Consider the following 20966-nt stretch of genomic DNA (forward strand, 5'->3'; position numbering starts at 1 on the left):
TCCTCTGCGCCGAGTTCACTATGGCACGCGCGGCCGCGCACTTCCGGGGGATCTGACTCAAACTCATTGCCAGTTGTTAGGTTTTACTTGCTAGTATCCTGGGTGTGCTATGTCGTGTTTGATTCCTGGTTTTGACCCCTGTCTGTCTGATTACTCTGAACTGCCAATATTGACCCTTGCCTGTCTGACCTCCCTTGAACTCTGCCTGCACCGACCCAGCCTGTCTGACCTTGCTAGTACTCTGCCCACACTGACCCCGGCTTGCTTGACTATGTTTTGTCTATTCATTATCAAGGTCCAAAAATCTTGATAACGACCGTGCCCCTTTGCTCGTCCAGAACCCTTTGCTTGGCTCCTCTCTTATTAAGACCTGACGGCATCCAATTAGCTGAGGGCTTCTCCCGAAGTGAAAGGCAGCTGTTAAATGCAGAAGCAAGAGCCGAGACTAGGGAGCCTAGCACCGGTTCTGGATTTAGTGTGCCGATTGTGACAGTTACTTTATGACTGCTCAAGGCAAGTTTTAAACAAAGAGGTAGTTCATTTTAACTTGTAGTATGTTATATTGTATGTTCTTTTCTTAGCAACTGTGCAATTAGTCTTTTTTTAAGTTTCGATTGGGGGTCACTGCCGATGACAGCCAAAAAACGATTGCTCTGTAAGCATTTATTGTTATTGACTTTTTTTTTTATTCTATAAAAACTCTCTCCTAACCATCCTCTAAATCTAAATTGGGCCCTAGCAACCTGGTAGCTCCTGAAATTCCAAACCAGAAAGCTGGTCTGAGACCGGTTAAGCATCTACTGCAAGATGGAGTAAAAAGTTAGTAGGGGAACTAACCAATAGTGTTATAAATAATGTCTTACACAGGGTAAGAGTGTGGTTGCTTTAAGGAATTGCAGTAAACAGACCATGGTGACTGTATTCCTGCACATTTGTCAACTGAATAATCTAATAAGGCAATAAGATATAGCAAATTATGCACAGTATTGATTCTTATATCATACAATGAAAATTTATACTATTTTGCATCCAATGTTTAGCCAATTTAACTTTCAGTGCAGCCATTATTTGCTGCCTGCTTCATTTCTGTTCTTATCTACTTCCACACATCCACGTTCTGTATTTTAGTCCTCCCACTTTCAACTGTTTGATCTAACTCTATCTTTTCTCTCTAGTTCTATATTTCTTCCATATGTATCCCTACTTTCTTATTCCATTTTCCAATAGTCTTCTTTAGCATCTCGTCCTCATATCATTTTCATTATCCTATCGATTTTTTTTCTTTCTCGTTTTCTGCTACTACTTTCCTTACCTGCATAAGTTCCTAAGAGCACAGCATACGTATGCAAAAGGTTCCATCAATATATAGGGTAGGACTACACAAGTAGGCCGACTTGGATGCCCGCGGCAAGTCGGATGCGATGGGAAATAAGCTAAGCAATACAAAAGTCGGATGGTGTTGCGGAGTTCGTCCAACACGACTGTCGAATGCAAACGATGTGCGCTGCGTCTGCATCCGACAGTCGTGTTGGATCCGACGGAAACGCATCCAAGTCGGCCGTGTAGTCCTACCCTTAGGCTCAGGGCTCAGTAAATCACACAGGCCCCTGATGAACTAACTGTATAGGGCCCTGTAGTAATGGAAGCTGTCCTTGGCACATCACACAGTAAGTTTACAGAAGTTCCAGCAGTGGCCTGTGGTGAGGTAGAAGAGTCATGGTGAAATTCATTCTTCTTTTTTCTTGCATCTTAGTTAACCCAAACTGGTATACATTTTTTTTACATATTTTTCCTGGGTAATACATAGAGAATTGTAGTGGTTTAAAGGGGTAGTTTACTTTTAAACTTACTTTTAGTATGTTAAAAAATGGCCAATTTTAAGTGGCTTTTCAATTGGCCTTAATTTTTTTCTCTTTTATAATTTTATCATTAGTTGCCTTCTTCTTCTGACTCTTCCAGCTTTCAAATGGGAGACATTGACACCCATCTGAAAAAACAAATGCTCTGAAAGGCTAAAAAATCTATTGTTATTGTTACTTTTTTTTTTACTCAACTTATCTATTCAGGCCCTCTCTTATTCATATTCCAGTCTCTTATTCAAATCTCAGTGCATGGTTGCTAGGGTTATTTGGACAAAGCGCAATAATTACAATGCAAACCGATCGCAAATTGTCTCTGAATTTCACTCTGTACATCATACTAAAAGTTAATTTAAAATTGAATAACCCCTTTAATTTTAATTACATTTTTAATTTTAAAAAGATATAATTTTTGGTGTATATCTGTTTGGTTTTTTAAACATATATTAAATTATACAATATTATGACCATTGTTAGGAGTTGTAGTTCTGTCACATTGCATTTTGTGTTAAAAATAGAAATTTCACCTATCTAGTTTGGAACCAGGCAGATTGCTGAAGATAAGATCCCTAAAAAGCACCAATCCCCCCTGTTGTGTTATTGCCCAAACCCTTACCTCAGCCCAACCCATAAATATAATCATCCTGCCCATAACATCATTACTCTGCCTCCTCAACATCATCTGAGTTGCCCTGTCTGATATTGCTGTCTGGTGGCTTCTGTATCAGACTTCCTGTTTTCATCTTAAACCTCCAGGGTTAGGGCTTGAGCATGCTCAGTTTGCTCCTCTCTTCCTCTCCCCCTTCCCCCCTCCCTGCTGTAATCTGAGCCCAGAGCTATGAGTGAGCAGGAAGAGACTCAGGCAGGAAATGATGTCCCACCAAGCTAATATGGCAGCTGCTATCATAAACAAACAGAGAGAGTTTCTAGAGCTGTATGGTAAAGCATTCTACAGAATAAATATAGTCTTATAACTTGCACTTTTGTGGCTAATCTATTGGCAATAAACTGCTTCGGTAGCTTTCCTTCTCCTGTAAGAGATCGATAGCTCCAATGCATCAGTATTTTGGTTTGGCAACTCAACAAACTGTACATTTTCCCCTTTCTATGTGTTTGTGGTACTACTACACCAGTTAATATCTGGGTTGCATCCTTTTTTCTTTGCAATGGGATCTTCGATTTACATACAGAGGTCTCTTGTAGTGATAAGTGGGTTTGCTCAAAACCCACAGGACCCACTGTTTGCTCATTGAATTGGATGGATGCAGGCCAGGAACATGAACCCCAGGGGATAATGCTAACTCCTTTCCTATAGTAGCTTATCCCACCCATGTACGAGTCATCATTAAAGAGTTGGGTTGAGTGTGGGTCATATAGTAGAAGTGCATTTCAGGCTGGCTTGGGTGTAGTTTGGGCCGCATGAGGATTGAATGATTTCTGACCTGCTCATCACTAGTCTCTTGGACGTTCTACCCATAGAACTTTAGCTTTCTAACTCTGGGAAGCAGCTAACCTATAACGCAGGATGTGGTATCAAAGCTTTCAGTACTTCAAAAAGTCAGCATTTATAAATTATCGTATAAAGAAGGTGACATTCAAAGCTCATTTCAGAAAGACGGGCTGATAAAACTACAACAGAAAATCAACACATTAGCATTCATGAAAGCACCATGTTTTTTCCAGCATCACATGTGTGCATGCTGCTATAAACAGGTGTCTAGCAATTTCCATTTCAGTACAAGTATGGGATCCATTATCCGGAAATCCATTATCCAGAAAGCTCAGAATTACAGAAAGGCTGTCTCCCATAGACTTCGTTTTATGCATAATCCAAATTCTTAAAAATGATTCCCTTTTTCTCTGTAATAATAAAACAGTACCTTGTACTTGATCCAAACTAAGATACAATTAATCCTTATTGGAAGCAAAACCAGACTATTAGGTTTATTTAATGTTTACATGATTTTCTAGTAGACTTAAGATATAAAGATCCAAATTACAGAAAGATCCATTATCAAGAAATCTCCCGGTCCTGAGCATTCTGGATAACTGGTCCCATACCTGTACAAGCATTACAAAAAGAATGTTATGTACAGTGCCTTGCTATGGGGTAAGTAGGTGCTTTTTGATGTGGACCAGGATAGACCTGGGTTTAACATCAGCTATACTATGCAGAAAGCGATATATCTCCTGTTTGCAGGGATCACGACCCATGCCCCGTTACACCATATAGTTAGTTTATATATAACTGCTTTAAAGGGGTTGTTCACCTTTGCGTTAACTTTTAGTATCACATAGAGAGTGATATTCTGAGACAATTTGCAATTGGTTTTAATTTTTTATTATTTGTGGTTTTTGAGTTATTTCACTTTTTATTCAGCAGCTCTCCAGTTTGCAATTTCAGCCATTTGGTTGCTAGGACCCAAATTACCATAGCAACCATGCACTGATTTGAATAAGAAACTGGAATAACATGAGAGGACTGAATAGTAAGATGATTAATAAAAAGTAGCAATGACAATAAATGTGTAGCCTTAGGGTAAGGACACACGGGCAGATTCGGGGAGATTAGTCGCCCTGGTGACAAATCGCATCTTCTTCGGGGCGACAAGCTGCATTCCCCTACCTCCCCGCTAATCGCCCCGAATCTGCCCGTGTGTCCTTACAGAGCATTTGGTATTTAGATGGGTTCAGTGACCCCCATTTGCAAGTCAGAAGAAAAAGGCAAAAAATGAAAAAAAAATGATACAAAATAAATAATGAAGGCCAGTTGAAAAGATGCTTAGAATTGGCCATTCTATAACATACTAAAAGTTAATTTAAAGGTGAACTGCCCCTAAAGGTTCTATTTTAATAACTGCGCGCCTGGCTTTGGGGTACGGGCATGAAGCTGAGGAGATACAATTCTGATGACATAAATGGCAACAAGAAAGATGTCAGGGAGCTCTCATGATCAGTCAAAGGGGCTACATGCAAAGCTTCATTTATGAACGCAGCACAATTTTAGTATGCACATCCTCTAGAATTTCAACTTAATTGCAGGTGATTACAAAGTTATGAAAATTGCAACTTCTGTGGGATGATCCAACACAAATGCAAAGAAGCCTCTAATTTGACATGGATATGTATTGTGTCCCTGCTGGCGAATCATATAAATAATTGCATTGACAGCTAATTTCCCAGGTGCAAGTGAGTTGTTACTATTGACACAACCCACTTATGGAACTCTGTAATTACCTTCACAGCCAGGCTGGTGCTAGCTCCTGAGTTCCCTGGGTCTATTTGTGCTATTCATCACAGCAGGCTGACAGGGCCATTGCTAATCCTGGCAAGTAGCCAGTACTTGCTAGGAACACATATGTGTGTGTAGCGCTATAGTAAACTGACTTGTGCTGGGACAGTTTAGCTACGTTCCTTGGTGGGCTGAGACCACCGATGAGCTCTCTTTCTCAGGGGTAAGCCCTCGCAGCAGGCTACAATGATGGGCGCCAGTAGTTCTTTAACAGTTGAACCAAGAACAATATTTATTGAACAAGAGCACAGAGATCATTTAGCACATTGATCCACAATGGAGTATAGAACATACAGAGCAGCATAAAGGAAGCATATACTCACAGCACGTATAGGCTGAATCCCCACAGGCTAGGGAATATACAGCAGAGAGTAAGTTGACAGCATGCGATGGGTATTGCCCAGTTTTCAGGATATCTTCCAGTGGCAGACTAGGGGAACTCCTGACATCCCTATCTCAACATTTGGTTCCTTACTCAGGGTCAGTAATACCCTGGGATCTTAATCCCTCTAATCTCCTCGGCGGAGCCTTGAGCTGCTCAACTAAATAACCTCTCTATCACTCCTAGAGCGATCTATAAAGCTATATAGCTATCTAATTATATAGCTATCTAATTACTAGGGTCAAGGCGCCTAGGGTCAGCATCACCCATTCCCTTCCAGCCTGCTTGGTTGGGCTAAAGCAATGGACCCAGAGCACATGGTTCCTAAACCTTTTATACTCTGGCACAGTGCCACTAGTGTACACTGTGTGAACTGCAGGGGTTACATAAGCACAAGGTCCCCATAAGGACCCACTGAGGTGTCCATATTACTAGGGATGTGCCTGTCTGTAAAGTTTAAGGGTGTCTAAGATTTTCACATCCCTACATGTGCAAGCACGAATAGCATTAATGCATCAAAACATGAGTTTGTAAACTATTGTTTTACTAAACAATGATGCCCAAAATGTGTGCACTACATAATAGCTGTGCAGGCAAAAGACAAAGGTTTCCTGATGGGTTCCCTAGTATGGAGGCTTTATTGGGGCATACAAGGACATCATGTGGCTGACCCAGAGCCAGTTATGCGTGTCTGGTATAACCAGTGTTTCATAAGTTACTGTACATTCCATGATATACCTAGCCTGGCTGAACCCCAATGTAAGCACCTGTGCTTGCAGTATCTCCCACAGCCACAGTCCCTTCCCAGAGGTTATTATCCCACTACTACTACAGGAACATCTCTCCCATACCTGCTATCCCACAGCCACAGTCCCTTCCCAGAGACTATTATCCCACTGTTACTATAGGCACCATCTCTCCCTACTATACCTGCTATCCCACAGTCACACTCCCTTCCCAGAGACTATTATCCCACTGCTACTATAGGCACCATCTCTCCCTACTATACCTGCTATCCCACAGCCACAGTCCCTTCCCAGAGACTATTATCCCCACTGTTACTATAGGCACCATCTCTCCCTACTATACCTGCTATCCCACAGTCACACTCCCTTCCCAGAGACTATTATCCCACTGTTACTATAGGCACCATCTCTCCCTACTATACCTGCTATCCCACAGCCACACTCCCTTCCCAGAGACTATTATCCCACTGCTACTATAGGCACCATCTCTCCCTACTATACCTGCTATCCCACAGCCACAGTCCCTTCCCAGAGACTATTATTCCACTGCTACTATAGACACCATCTCTCCCTACTATACCTGCTATCCCACAGCCACTGTCCCTTCCCATTGCCTACATCACTAAAGCCTGTTGATAGTAAACAAGGGAAAGTTGTGCTCACCACTAATTTTTAAAACCATTAGGCGGGGGTGCAATGAGGCTGTGACCCAAAACACGCATAATGGATTTAAAAATTAGTGGTGAGCACAACCTTCCCTTGTTTGTTATAGTTATACAGGAGCAGTGACCAGCTCCATGTTGTATCTCCCACCCTTCCCAGCTATAGTCAGGTGATCCCACCGGTGTCTAATAAAAGGGCAGCCAAGTTTGGGAGTTTTACTTTGAAAGGAGCAAGTAAGTTGCAGGTAAAACTTAGTCCCTTCGTAAAATGTATAATGAAGCAATTGAATTCTTAATGAATCAGATAAAATTGAGCATAGGACTGGCCAGATATGGGATGACTTTGACGTAGTTGGCCAGCTTAAATATATTACAATATATGGACAAACAATCCCTGTTTTGTTTAAAGGGTAAGGCATTTTTCAGTAGCAGTATGCACAAAATGTCTCTGTCTTAAATATATTGATAATGGGTTGAGTCAGAGGACTCTTGTATTTGTCTGTTGATAGTAAAATACATTTGTTGAGAATTGTCTTCCTACCTATAGTTGGTGTTGTTAGGGCTCCCCAAAAAGAGCTGTGTGTGTCTTTCACCAGTAAGAACACCAAACACAGGCATCTGAGGAATTTTCCTCTCCACATTGCCCCACATCATCTGTGAGTCCCTTCCTCTCATAAGGCAGTGCATAACATGACTATTTCCCAGAGAAACTCCTGGTGTGACTTGTAGCTGTCCATCAATGGCTCAAGTCCCGCCCGACCCCTTCGTCTTGTGCCTGCTGTGAGATTACTTTGCCTTTACCCCACTTTTCTGCAGTTTGGGAGCCTCCGCGAAGCCGTCTCACTATTTTATGTGTCACTGGGCGACTCGTGTCTCTTCCCCCTCCCCTGTGCCTGCACCGCACTCCTCTATGTGTGTCCCATCTCCTCCCCTCTAGCCGCTCTCTCTCTCTGACACTCCTCCCCCTCCTCCTCCCTACAGATGGCTGGTGCTGCCGCTGCTCTTCTCCTCCTCTCTCTCCTCTCTGTTTTCTCTTAATGCAAATTGAGCCCGGGCATTAGGGACCCTGTGGATAACCGGAAAGATGGCGCCTGCTGGTTGTCCCTGGCATGTGCCTCCCGTGGCCGCTCACGTGCCAGGTAAGAGAAGCCTTTCTGTTTGTTTGTGCCGGGGCTCAGGGTGGGCATGGGGAAGGATTCAGGGCGAGCACCTTGCACATAAATAGCCCTCGCTGGTTGGCGAGTTCCTCCCTGGCTTGTAGGCGCATTGATTCCTTGTTGTAGAGAGAAGTGCCCCTGTGGGTGCTGTTCCCTCGCTCTGCCCAGGGTGCCACCCTCCTCCGCGCCAATTCTGTGCCACCCAGGATACAGCGCACCTATAGGACAACAGTGTGGCCATTGCTTGACTGACTGTCACCTGCGAACAAGTCACGTGTTCCTGTCTGGCCGCCCGCTCTGACACCTCTGACTGTAGAAAGATGTAGGTATAGGCTGCTGCTGCCGCCGTGTGACTGGGACCCATGGTGCTCACTCGCTGCACAAATACTTTGCCTTCCTGGAAACGGCCTTGCGGCTCCTGTGAGTGAACTACAGCTCCCAGGTTCCCTGTTGTGCTGGAAGTAGTAGTTACACAACAGTTAGCGGGTTGGCTATTTCTGCTCGCAAAACCCCATTGCAATAGAACAGAATTCTGCCACTGCTGTGACGTCTACCCTGTAAGGTGAAAAATTGCGTCATGTGACGTCACGCTAATGCCTGTGGCTGCTGTATATGGTATGGCCTGTGAGAGAGGGGATTCCCTGGAGCTGGAGCACTACCAGGTCTCGACTTGGAGTCCAAATAGGCCCTGGCATTCCAAGTATACAGAGGCCCAAACAGGCCCCCCCCCACCAGCCCACTAAATAGTCACTAGTCTATGGCAACTTACAGCAGCCCTTATGGCATTTGCCAGAACCCACAGATTGTCAGTCCAGGCCTGAGCGCTACTAAGTAGTGATGATAATGAATGTGGATGCTGCTTAGCCAATGAGAATCTTGACTTCTTTATCTTAAATGGATACTGTCATGGGAAAACGTGTTTTTTACAAAACACATCAGTTAATAGTGCTGCTCCAGCAGAATCCTGCACTGAAATCCATTTCTCAAAAGAGCAAACAGATTTTTTTATATTCAATTTTGAAATCTGACATGGGGCTAGACATATTATCGGTTTCCCAGCTGCCCCCAGTCATGTGACTTGTGCAAGCACTTTAGGATGGAACTACTTTCTGGTAGGCTGTTATTTCTCCTACTTCATATAACTGAATCAGTCTCAGTGGGACTTGGCTTTTACTATTAACTGCTGTTCTTAGATCTACCAGGCAGCTATTATCTTGTGTTAGGGAGCTGTTATCTGGTTATCTTCCCATTGTTCTGTTGTTAGGCTGCTGGGGGGGGGGAAGGGAGGGGGTGATATCACTCCAACTTGCAGTACAGCAGTAAAGTGTGACTGAAGTATTCCAGAGCACAAGTCACATGACTGGGGGCAGCTGGGAAACTTGACAATATGTCTAGCCCCATGTCAGATTTCAAAATTAAATATAAAAAAATATGTTTGCTCTGTTGAAAAATTGATTCCAGTGCAGATTACTACTGGAGCAGCACACATTTTCCTATGACAGTATCCCTTTAATAGAAATAATACTTCAGTTAGGCCTGGCTCTCTGCAGGCATCTCTCAGTCAGCGGCTAGCAGAGGATGCTGGGATTTGTGTAGTTAGCCAGCTATTTGTTGTATTCACAGATCTACAGATATTGTTTACTTTTTAAAGTTTAACATGAGATTTGCAGGAGCTCCTGCATATGCTTGGGGCCATAATAACACTAAAAGGGTCATAACTGCCCCACTCCCATGTTTCCCAGCAGCCACTGGGACAGACCTACCTAAATACCTGCAGGGTCCCACTGTTACCCAGATTGTAGCAGAACCAGAAATTCTGTATAACTAATGGATGGAAGCAGCACCCCTTGGCATTGCACATGCAGATATTTGTGGGATTTTGGAAATGGAATATTCACATACTGTGTTGCACCAGCTAACGATTATGGATTATATCATTCTATGTATCTGATTAGACTGTAAGCTCTGTTGGAGAGAGACTTGCTTGTTCTTTTATTTCCTCTCGTTCTGCTGGTACATCTGTATGCCTATTACTAACTTGCACTGTCTCCAGATATATTGTAACAACATTCACCTCTACACATACCCATGAACAGTATGGGGATAAAAGCCTATACCCACAGGCCTGAATTTTACCTTTATTGATTTATTTACCCCCATCATTAGTTATTTAAATACAATGTTGTTTTAATAAGCAGAACTGACATGAGGAATGCTTCATCACATAGCAGTGCATGACTAGCAAAAAACAATATTTTTACATTTAGAAGGAATTCTTCAACCTGTACCTTGAACGGTTTTTTTAGGGAATGCAGGGAGTTGTAGTTAAGCAACAGAGGAAGATTTTCATGGCTCCAATATATTGAAAGAACATGTCTCTGTTTAACAGAAGACCAAGTTTTTGTCACTCCATGCAGACAGGTATGGATGATCCGTTATGTGGAAATCTGTTATCCAGAAAGCTCCAAATTACGGAAAGGCCATCTCCCATAGACTCCATTTTATCCAAATAATTACATTTTTTTAAAAATGATTTCCTTTTTCTCTGTAATAATAAAACAATATAGGTATATGATCCGTTATCCAGAAACATGTTATTCAGAAAGCTCTGAATTACAGAATGTCTTTTTCCCATAAACTTCATTCTATCCAAATAATCCAAATATTTAAAAATGATTTCCTTTTTCTCTGTAATAATAAAACAGTACATTGTACTTGGTCCAAACTAAGATATAATTAATCCTTATTGGAAGCAAAATCAGCCTATTGGGTTTATTTAATGTTTACATGATATTCTAGTAGACTAAATGTATGAAGATCAAATTACAGAGAGACTCATTATCTGGAAAACTCCAGTTCCCGAGCATTCTGGATAACAGGTCCCATACCTGTACAGGTGAATTAATTGGCTTCTAATGAAATATCTGTACCTTGATCTACTTGATCCAAACTAAGATATAATTAATCCTTATTGGTAGCAAATCCAGCCTATTGGGTTTGTTTAATGTTTACATGATTTTCTAGTAGATTCAAGGTATGAAGATCCAAAATATGGAAACATCCATTATCCATAAAACTCCAGGTCCCAAGCATTCTGCATAACAGGTCCCATACCTTTACCAACATTTATCTTTACATTTCTGTCTTTTAAAAGGACCAGTTTGGAAGTTCTGGTTGCTAAAGTCCAGTTACCCTAGAAACCAGGCAGTTGCTTGAATAAGAGTCTGGGATATAAATAGTAGGGGAACTGAATATAAGGATAATTATTAAAAAGTAGCATTAACAATAAAATTGTAGCCTCTCGGAGCAGCAGTTCTTCTGCTGCCAGTGGTCAGTGACCCCCATTTAAGAGTTGAAAAAGATGCAGAAGATGAAGGCATATAATTCATATCAAAATTTAAAGGACCAGTTTGGAAGTTCTGCAGTTATCTGGTGGCTAGAGTCCAATTTACCCTAGCAACCAGGCAGTGGCTTGAATAAGAAGATGAGATATAAATAGTAGGGGGACTGAATAGAAAGATAATAAACAGTAGCAATAACAAAGTTATAGCCGCTAAGAGCCGTAGTTCTTTGGCTGCTGGGTTCAGTGACCCCCATTTAAGAGTTGAAAAAGATGCAGAAGAGAGCCAAATAATTCATAAATTATAACAAATAAAACATTAAAACCAATTGAAAAGATGCTAAGAAAAGGACATTCTTTAACACGCTAAAAGTTAACTTAAAGGTGAACTACCTCTTTAAGGGAAAAAGGCTTCCTACTTTAGGGATTCTGTTTGAATCTTTAGAATAAGCGCCTTAGCAATTAGTGATACACCGTGAAGCAATTCATCCTCTGCCATTCCTAGGAAGATGCTGTGACGGCATCAAATAACGAGCTTTACTATGTGTGAATGAATGGGTTTTACTGTATTGATTAATGTTTAATAGAGGGTGAGGTGCCACGTTCAGGAGACAAGTATGGTGAGATCCCACATCCATAATCCGCCTCTCATTATTACACTCCACCCGGCACATTGTTGTCTAACAAGCAACTGTCAGAGCGAGTCTCTCCCCGGAACCCCTTTAGTGGTAATATGTGATAGTTTATAAAACACCATCATATTTGGGAATGTCTCAAAAGTCTATTTTAATTGATTGACAGGGCGAGTCTTGATAAACTGAATCGAAAGAATTTTAAAGGGTCTGGTGCGTTTAACCTGCCATGTAGCTGATATAGCTGAAATTAAATAGCTTCATTGGAAAAACCTTGTGACTTGCATGGCGGTTCCAGTAATTGTCATTTCTGATATGAAGCAAGACTCTAAATAACCCTTTTACTGCCAGCACATTGTTCTAGTACAGACAAGTCCATGCTGCTTAGGGGAATATCTTAATTTAATTATCAGCTGGAAATAAAAAAAAAAAGGGAAAAATCCTCGCAGCACCGAAATACTATTGGGCTGGGGGGCCCTGGGCTGCCGGGAAATGATGGAATTTTTAGTTCAAAACCGCTGGTGTTTAACATCTCTGCCTTAGGGCATCCTGGGAATGAATCTGCTACTCCTCTGCAGGTCTGTGCTGTGGATTCAGTAGGGACATTACAGAAGAGAGCCTAATAAATGACATTCGCTTATGGTTACAACAAAGGTAGGAAAATGATTTAGCAGCAACAGTAGCAAATGTGAAACTGCACGTCACCACTTAAAACTCTGTATAAAAGCCACACGCTGCATGGCAAATTAGCAAGTCAATGAAATGCCTGGTCTGTCATTACAGAGAAACCAGTCCAACATGTCATATGCAATTAAAGTACCTCTAAAGGGCTGGTTCACCTTTAGGGAGAGCTGCTGAATACAAAGTAAAATAACTTTTTATGACTTTTCTGTATGTTATGGATCTATTATGAGTAACTTTTCAACTTTTCAGTTGGACTTTATTATTTATTTTGGAAGTTTTTATATATATATATATATATATATATATATATATATATAAAAAATAAAAATTAGCTAGTGGTAGCTACTCCTTTCTACAACTATATATACATTGTATTATATAAAAGAACAACAATTATATTAAGTTTATTACTAGGAATCTTATTTTTTTTCTTTAAGACCTGAGTGCGCGGACTTCTTTTTGAATAGAATAACGCTGCTGTGGCTCTGCACCCAGTCAAAATATATATATATATTTATATTTATTTTTATTTTAGACCCACTCCTATTTTTACTCCATTATGACCTCCTGTTACCAGGTTGTATGGTAATTAAATTCTAGCAACAAAATATTACTTAGGGACTCTGTGGTAATTACAAAAAAAACAGAAAAAAATTAAGAATCCTCCTCGGTTACGGTGGCAGATTGCATCATTTATGCATACAGTAGCTGGTCAAATTGACATTCTCTCTATTCCTGTGGAAAAACACTGGCAGAGAAATGTTGTGCTTGGCAGGGGCTTTTTACTTATGTCAAACAAGGCAATTTTGGTGTCTTGACCGCTGTGTTTTAGGCATGGGAAAAACACCAAAATCATCCTCTTTTGAATAGGAATTATTTGAAGGAAGATTTCCACTAATGAAAAAAGGTGCTTGGGTGTTTGTAGGCAAATACAAGTATGGGACCTATTATCCAGAATGTTCGGGACCTGGGGCTTTCCAGTTAAAGGATCTTTTTGTAATATGGATCTTCATACCTTAAAGGCCATGTAATGAAAAAGAAACCTATCTCCAATATACTTTAATTAAAAAGTGTGTACCGTTTTTATAAGAAACCTGACTGTATGCAGTGAAATTCTCCCTTCATTCACTGCTGTGGATAGGAATTGTCAGACAGTCCCTAACTGCTCTGCAGGGAAACAGCAGGGGGAGCCACCGCCTTACTTCCCAGCCATGCAGAACTCAAGTACTGTAGCTTTGTTTGTTTCCCTGTAGAGCAGTCGTGGACAGTGTCGAGATTTGTATTAGATTTTATTTTGGCTTGACATCCCCTTTACTGTTTCCAACTCCAGCTGCAGGGACAAAGATCATGGAGCCATATTTAAACAGATAAACTGGGATTCTATTTGGAGGATTATTTTGCTGCAGTCACTGGTTCTGCAGAGTTGGAGAAAGTTTGTATTAAACAATAAAAAAAACTATAAAATCCACATTAGATTATATGACAACACAGGACCCAGTGCAATCTGAATATTCTGATTATTAATCAGTCTTGCTGTATCGGCTTCTGGCAGATATTATTTGACTTGTGCTGTTTTGATAATTTATGAAGATCCCTAAGCAGCCCAGACCACACTGAGCATGTGCATTGTCTTGGTCTTGCAAAGATGTTTAACAAAGTTACAAGATGGTGACCCCCTGTGGCCAACTTTGAAAGCATAAATCATTTGTTTGATTAGGCTTGTGGTGCAGTAAGTTTATGTTTAGTATACAAAATACAGCATTTCTAGCTTTATACTATTTTAGACTTTTCTTCCCCTTTATATCTACTAGAACATCATGAAAACGTGAAATAAACCCAATAGGCCGGTTCTGCTTTTAATAAGGATTAATTATATCTTAGTTTGGGCCATGTACAAGGTACTGTTTTATTATTACAGAGAAAAAGGAAATCATTTTGAAAAATATGCATTATTTGGATAAAATGAAGTCTATGGGAGAAGGCCTTTCCGTAATTCAGAACTTTCTGGAAAATGGGTTTCCGGATAATGGATCCCATACCCGTCCTACACATTTAGTATCACTGTGCCAGCACTGGTATTTTTATGGCATTTACGTAACTAGCCCGGGTGCAGGACGTGCAGCAGGGCCCTCCCATCCCCCGCCGTACACATTTTTCACTGCGGCTTCAGCGGTGCGCGAACTGCTGGGGGGCCCTGAGGGGGTGTGGCCCCTGGACCAATTGTTCCCCAGGTAGTTCCGCCACTGGCATTTCCATTGGCATCTTTGTTCCAAACGCTCAGTGGGAATACAGCCAACGGGAATACAGGAATACAGATTTTCAAGCCCCATAGTCAGTCTGTTGGCAGCTTTTGGCGGCCCATGTCACAATGGTCAGTTTTATCAGGAGCAAATAACTTGCCTTTGTGGTTTAGGATTGTGTGTGGGGGATACAGGAGGAAACCTCATTGGCACAGGGAGACAGAATTTAAATAGACTGTGAAGGAGAGTTCTGTTACATATTCTAGCATATAAACCTTCATGCTTCACTGACTGTAAAGGTAAGATAAATAAAAAGTCCTCAATTTTCCATATATAAAGCAGTGTCTACTTATCATCGTGTAATAAATCTTTCCTTTCTGCCTGCCCAGAACTGATTTCAAATAAGGGCATTACAGCGGACTGACATCAGGATATTATGTTGCAAAGTAAAAGTTTCATTAAACTCCTTGTTATCTCTAATTATACCGGTGTATTGATAATTGCAGGGCAGCTATGAACATTGCATTGATCGGGAGACAGAGGACAATGCAAGATCCAGTAAAACATTCACCAGTTAAGGGAAATAATGAATTGCTTCCTGAATTTGTCGGCTCAGATTAGATTCCCTCCGGTGTCGCATCAGCACTGTCACATTCCGGGAAACACTTTCATTGGAGGGAACTAACACCAAAGGGCATTCTGTCCTTATGTACTCAGCCACACACACTTCCTCCGATCAGGCATGAGACGCTGCACTACCCACACAGGCAGCTGATGTGCAAAATGTACAGCATGAAACTGAACAGGAGGAATGGTCTGACAACTTCTCTCACTGTTTGTGTTGGGAAATGAATGAGATAAAGCTCAGTGCAACCATTTCCGCTTTCATACATTCATGCACATCCAGCGCTTCTTTTGTCTATGTAAATTCAAGAATGCTCCTCTCTAGAAGAATCAGTTTAAAGGGGTCATTCACCTTTAAATTAACTATGTAGAGAGTGATATTGTGAGACAATTTGCAATTGTTTTTCATTTTTTATTTGTGGTTTTTGAGCTTTGTTTTCAGCAGGGCTCTAGTTTGATATTTCAGCAATCTGGTTGCTAGGGTACAAATTACCCTAGCAACCAAGCACTGATTTGATTTGAATAAGAGACTGAAAAATGAATAGGAGAGGACCTGAATAGAAAAATGAGTAATAAACAGTAGCAATAACAATAAATATGCAGCCTTGTCTGTTGTTAGATGGGGTCAGTGACCCCCATTTGAAATTTGGAAAGAGTCAGAAAAAGTAGGCAAGTAATTCAAAAACTATAAAAAAAAGGAAAAAAGAAGACCAATTGAAAAGTTGCTTAGAATTAGCCATTCTATTATAAGTTAAACGTTAACTTAAATACTGAGAATGTGTATCAGAAATGTTTTTTGTTTCATGTATAGACAAGAAAAGGAAATACATACTGTCAAATATATGTGTAAATTTTCAATAAACAGAAAGTTAAAAAAAAAAAAAAAAGTTAACCTAAAGGCGAACCGGCCCTGGCTGCATGTGTAACCTTACAGAGCATTTGTTTTTTTAGATGGAGTCAGTGACCCCCCAATTGAAAACTGGAAAGAGTCAGAAGAAGAAGAAGGCAAATAAATCATAAACTATAAGAAAGAAAAAATGAAGGTCAATTGAAAAGTTGCTTAGAATTAGAATTAGAACCACCCCTATAACATAGGGTAGTAGGTGCAGGTGGTGCATAATAAAATAACATCATTCTAAGCAACTTTCCAATATATATTTATGAAAAACATCACCGGTTTTAAAGGTCGGTGTAAATGTCACTACAACTGAAAAGTGGGATTTGTTTATCCCTTTCTGTTCTCTTCAAACCATGTAGCAGAAGCCATTCTAATCACGGGCCAGATCTTACTTGCCATTTGCTGCAAGGAGTTCTCTGGCATCTTGGACTTTAGCAGCAGCTGTTGGTCAGATGTTGGGCACCTCCGTATTCAGTAATTGTAAGGACCCCAGCAAACTAAATAGAATGTACATAATAGAAGCCAGTGTGGTGTGTCACTCCCACAGGGAAGCGGCTGCTGAATGCCGGAGTTCAGGTCACTTTCTTTTATGTCAGGGGAAATAAAGAAGCTGTGTTTGCTTGCACTGCTGACAGCAGATTTGCATTTGGAATGAAGTGGCCCTACTGCGTGTGTTTGCCATATCGCTGCCATCTGCTTTACCTGGCAAGTGCTAAAGGGGGATTTTCTCTATGTTAGTGGCAGAATGGAAATCCTCCCAAACACTGTATATTCAATGACTAGCAGCTATATGAGAGTTGGTATTGGCCAGCACGGAAGGACAGGGTGCAAGAAGCACTTCTGCGCCAGTAGGAATAGAAGGTGTCTGCTGCCCTGTGCACCCTGCGTCCGAGTAGAAACATTTAGAGCCAAGCGCAGGCTCAGTGTTATTATTATTATTATTATTATTAACATGTATTTATATAGCGCCAACATATTGCGTAGCACTGTAAAGTAAATGTGATTATACAACTACATCACATGAATTACATACATAGAATATATGGAGTAACAAACATCACAATCAATACAGGTACAAAAAGGTGAGGAAGGCCCTATGCATAGGCATACAGTCAAATGCAAGGGAGCCCCCTGTATTTAATCCCTGCCAGTTCCCTTGCTTGTACATCTAAATAATGCATATACTCAGGGGACACCCACTTGCTGCCCACCCAGTGCCTGCTCGGTATACAGCACTGTTAAATAGAGGAGGTGCTGCATGCAACAATTCTTTACACTCTATTCTAAGGGCACAAAGCCTTACTCTGCTTGGGATATTTTTAACCAGCATCTTCTTCTCTTTTGCATAAATCATTCCCTTCCTTCCTCTATTCATCCACCCAATACCAGTAATCATCCTCCAGTCTTCTTTCTTTTTTAAAAAACTGTGGCCCCCCCTTCCCATCTACCTTGCTCCAACCATGCACATTAGTCAGTTCTTTCAGCTGTCTCCTGCCTACTACTATTTACTTTCGTGCAAGCCCGTCACACTCAACCCTCCTCAGTCCTTGGCTGAAATTCCAGACACACGTTCTCCTGTACACAGTGTGCTACACAGTTACGCAGGAATTCAGCACACAGCCTTACTAACCTTCCTTCTCTTTCTGTGCCTTTCTCCTTACTGTCTCAATGCAAATAACTAATACACTGCCTGTCAAACAGAAAAAAAAAGGAAAAACGTTAATTGTTTGCTGTACTGTAGCTGTCTCCTACATTGCCTCTACACATAGCCCCTCCCTTCTATGCCTCATTCTTAAGGCCCTAGAGGGTAAATGTAAGGGGAATTCCATGCACAGTGCCCATTCCCACTCTACCAACTGAAACAGCTTATTTTCCAAAAGCTCCTCCTTAGCCTTTCTGGCACAGATATTTCTCCTCTCTCAACCTCACCCCTCACTACTTTTATTTCCTTTATAGGAGTTTCACCTTTAATATGATGTAGAGAGTGATATTCTGAGACAATTTACAATTGGTTTTCATTTTTTTATTATTTGTGGTTTTTGAGTTATTTAGCTTTTTATTCAGCAGCTCTCCAGTTTGCAATTTCAGCTATCCAATTGCTAGTGTCCAGATTACCCTAGCAACCATGCATTGACTTGAATAAGAGACTGGAATATGAATAGGAGAGGCCTGAATACAAATATATGTAATAAAAATTGTCAACAAATCTGTAGCCTTACGGAGCATTTATTTTTTTATATGGGATCAGTGACCCCTATTTGAAAGCTGGAAAGAATCAGAAGAGTGAGGCAAATAATTAAAAATAAATAAATAATGAAGACCAATTGAAAAGTTGCTTAGAATTAGCAATTCTATAATTTACTAAAATAACTTAAAGGTGAACCACCCCTTTAACCAAAACATGCCCATTGGCTGGGTGATTCTCTACAGTCCCTTTAGCCCATGGGCCAAAGCGATAGATACTGGATGATTTGCCATAGAAAGGGATGTAATAGGGGAAGAAGAGGGGTGGTGTCTCCTTTTACAGTCTCTATATATCTGGAGACAAGGTGCATTTGCAGATTATATTTTTGATTGAAATTCATCTGATAGAATCACTGGATGGTCTGCCAAATCTGTTCCCCCAAGTTCATATACATGACCATACATTCTGGCAGTATTGTAAAAATAGACCAAATTGACCTACCAACCTGGCAAACTGTTCCTTTCCTGTGCCAAGGAAATCAGCCATCCCTTTCTAGTGATTACGGTTCTGCTTATGTAATCTTGCCATGAGCCAGAGGCTCAGAACAGAAATGGTTAGACATGGTACACTCTGCAGTGAAGGCTGAACACGTGTCTTTAAATAAAGGGGTCCCCATAAACAGCTGATTTTCAGAACCCCTTTTGTTTGTAGCTGACAGCTTCCTGTGCAGACTAGACTTATGCATTTAATTCATGAAGAAGGTTATGGATCGTACACTGGCATATGACCACATTTCTCAGAAGCTTTGCCCAGTATACAAAATACATTCTGCTATACAGGATGCTTGGGATCTTTCTGTAATTTGGGTCGCCATAATTCGTCAAAAAATATAATTTAAAGGGGAGGTTCACTTTTACATTAACTTTTAGTATGTTATAGTATGGTCAATTCTAAGCAACATTTCTTTCAAGAATAAGTAGTTATAACAGTTATGTAATAACATCGAGTATTTACTTAGAGAAAAGGAATGAAGAGAGAGAGAGAGAGAAAAGAGTAGAGATGGAACTGGCCCTGTCTCAATCTAGTGGACCAACCGATTAAAGAAATAGGAAATAAACCAAAAGTAACTTTGACGGCGTATAATGTATTATGAAACATTTGTATTGAGCGTTGCATGCTCTAGAGTAATTTCTGCGAGGTCCCTTAAATATCATAATAGAAGTCTAAGCAACATTCCAATTGGTCTTAATTGTTTAATTATTTGCCTTCTTCTTCTGACTCTTTCCAACTTTCAAATATGGGTCACTGACCCCATGCAAAAACAAATGCTTTGTAAATCTACACATTTATTGTTACTGCTACTTTTGTTTACATAAGTCCTCTCCTATTACTATTCCAATCTCTTATTCAAATCAATCAATAATTTGGACCCTAGCAACCAGAAATTGCAAACTGGAGAGCTTCTGAAAAAAAAGCTAAATAACTCAGAAACCACAAATAATAAAAAATAAAAACCAATTGCAAATTGTCTCAGAATTTCACTTTCTACATCATACAAAAAGTTAACTGAAAGATGAACAACCCCTGCAACATTAATTAAACCCGATAGTACTGTTTTGCCTCCAGTAAGGATTAATTAAATATCATAGTTAGAATCAAGTACAAGGTACTGTTTTTTAGGAAATAATTAAGATAATAATTTTTAAAAATTAGAATTATTTGATTGAAATGGAGTCTATGGGAGATGGACTTTCCGTAATTTACAGCTTTCTGGCTAGCAGGGTTAAAGGATAATGGATTCTGTACCTGTGTTGGCCACATGCAGGTTGAAGTTTCTGCCTTTTCACACAAATGCTAGACTTGGTTGTTCATCTTCAACACTTTTTTAATTTCAGTTGTTTTCAGATAGTTTGTCAGGAATAAAGACTTTTTCTCTATTACTTTCTGTTATCTATTTGCAACCTTTTCTCTAATATTGAAGTTTAAAGTTCCATTTTTCACCTCTTGGGGGTCACCGACTTTGTAAACTGTTCTAAAGTAATACATTTAGGGGGTTATCTACTTAACTCCGAATTTATCTAATTATTTTATTAAAAAAAACTACAACCAAACTCCCATGCCTGATTTTACCTTATTTATTAAGTAAAAAAACTCAAATTAATCAGATCAGGAAAAAACCTGTTAAAGGAGAAGGAAAGGCTTTGTGCACTTGGGGGTGCCAAATGTAAGGCACCCCCATGTGATTGTACTGACTTACCTGAAACC

At 40.4% G+C, this 20966-nt stretch overlaps 1 protein-coding gene across 1 annotated transcript in view; it reads left to right on the forward strand.

Annotated features, from left to right (window-relative positions):
* Window positions 1-7898: 7898 nt before the first annotated feature.
* Window positions 7899-20966, forward strand: part of bahd1.L (bromo adjacent homology domain containing 1 L homeolog) — a 137865-nt gene continuing 124797 nt past the window's right edge. Inside the window, exon 1 of the mRNA XM_018231240.2 lies at window positions 7899-8080. The gene's annotated coding sequence lies outside the window, so the exon portion shown is untranslated. The remainder of the gene's footprint in view (window positions 8081-20966) is intronic.

This window comes from Xenopus laevis, chromosome 8L, assembly GCF_017654675.1.
Source record: "Xenopus laevis strain J_2021 chromosome 8L, Xenopus_laevis_v10.1, whole genome shotgun sequence".
NCBI lineage: Eukaryota > Metazoa > Chordata > Amphibia > Anura > Pipidae > Xenopus > Xenopus laevis.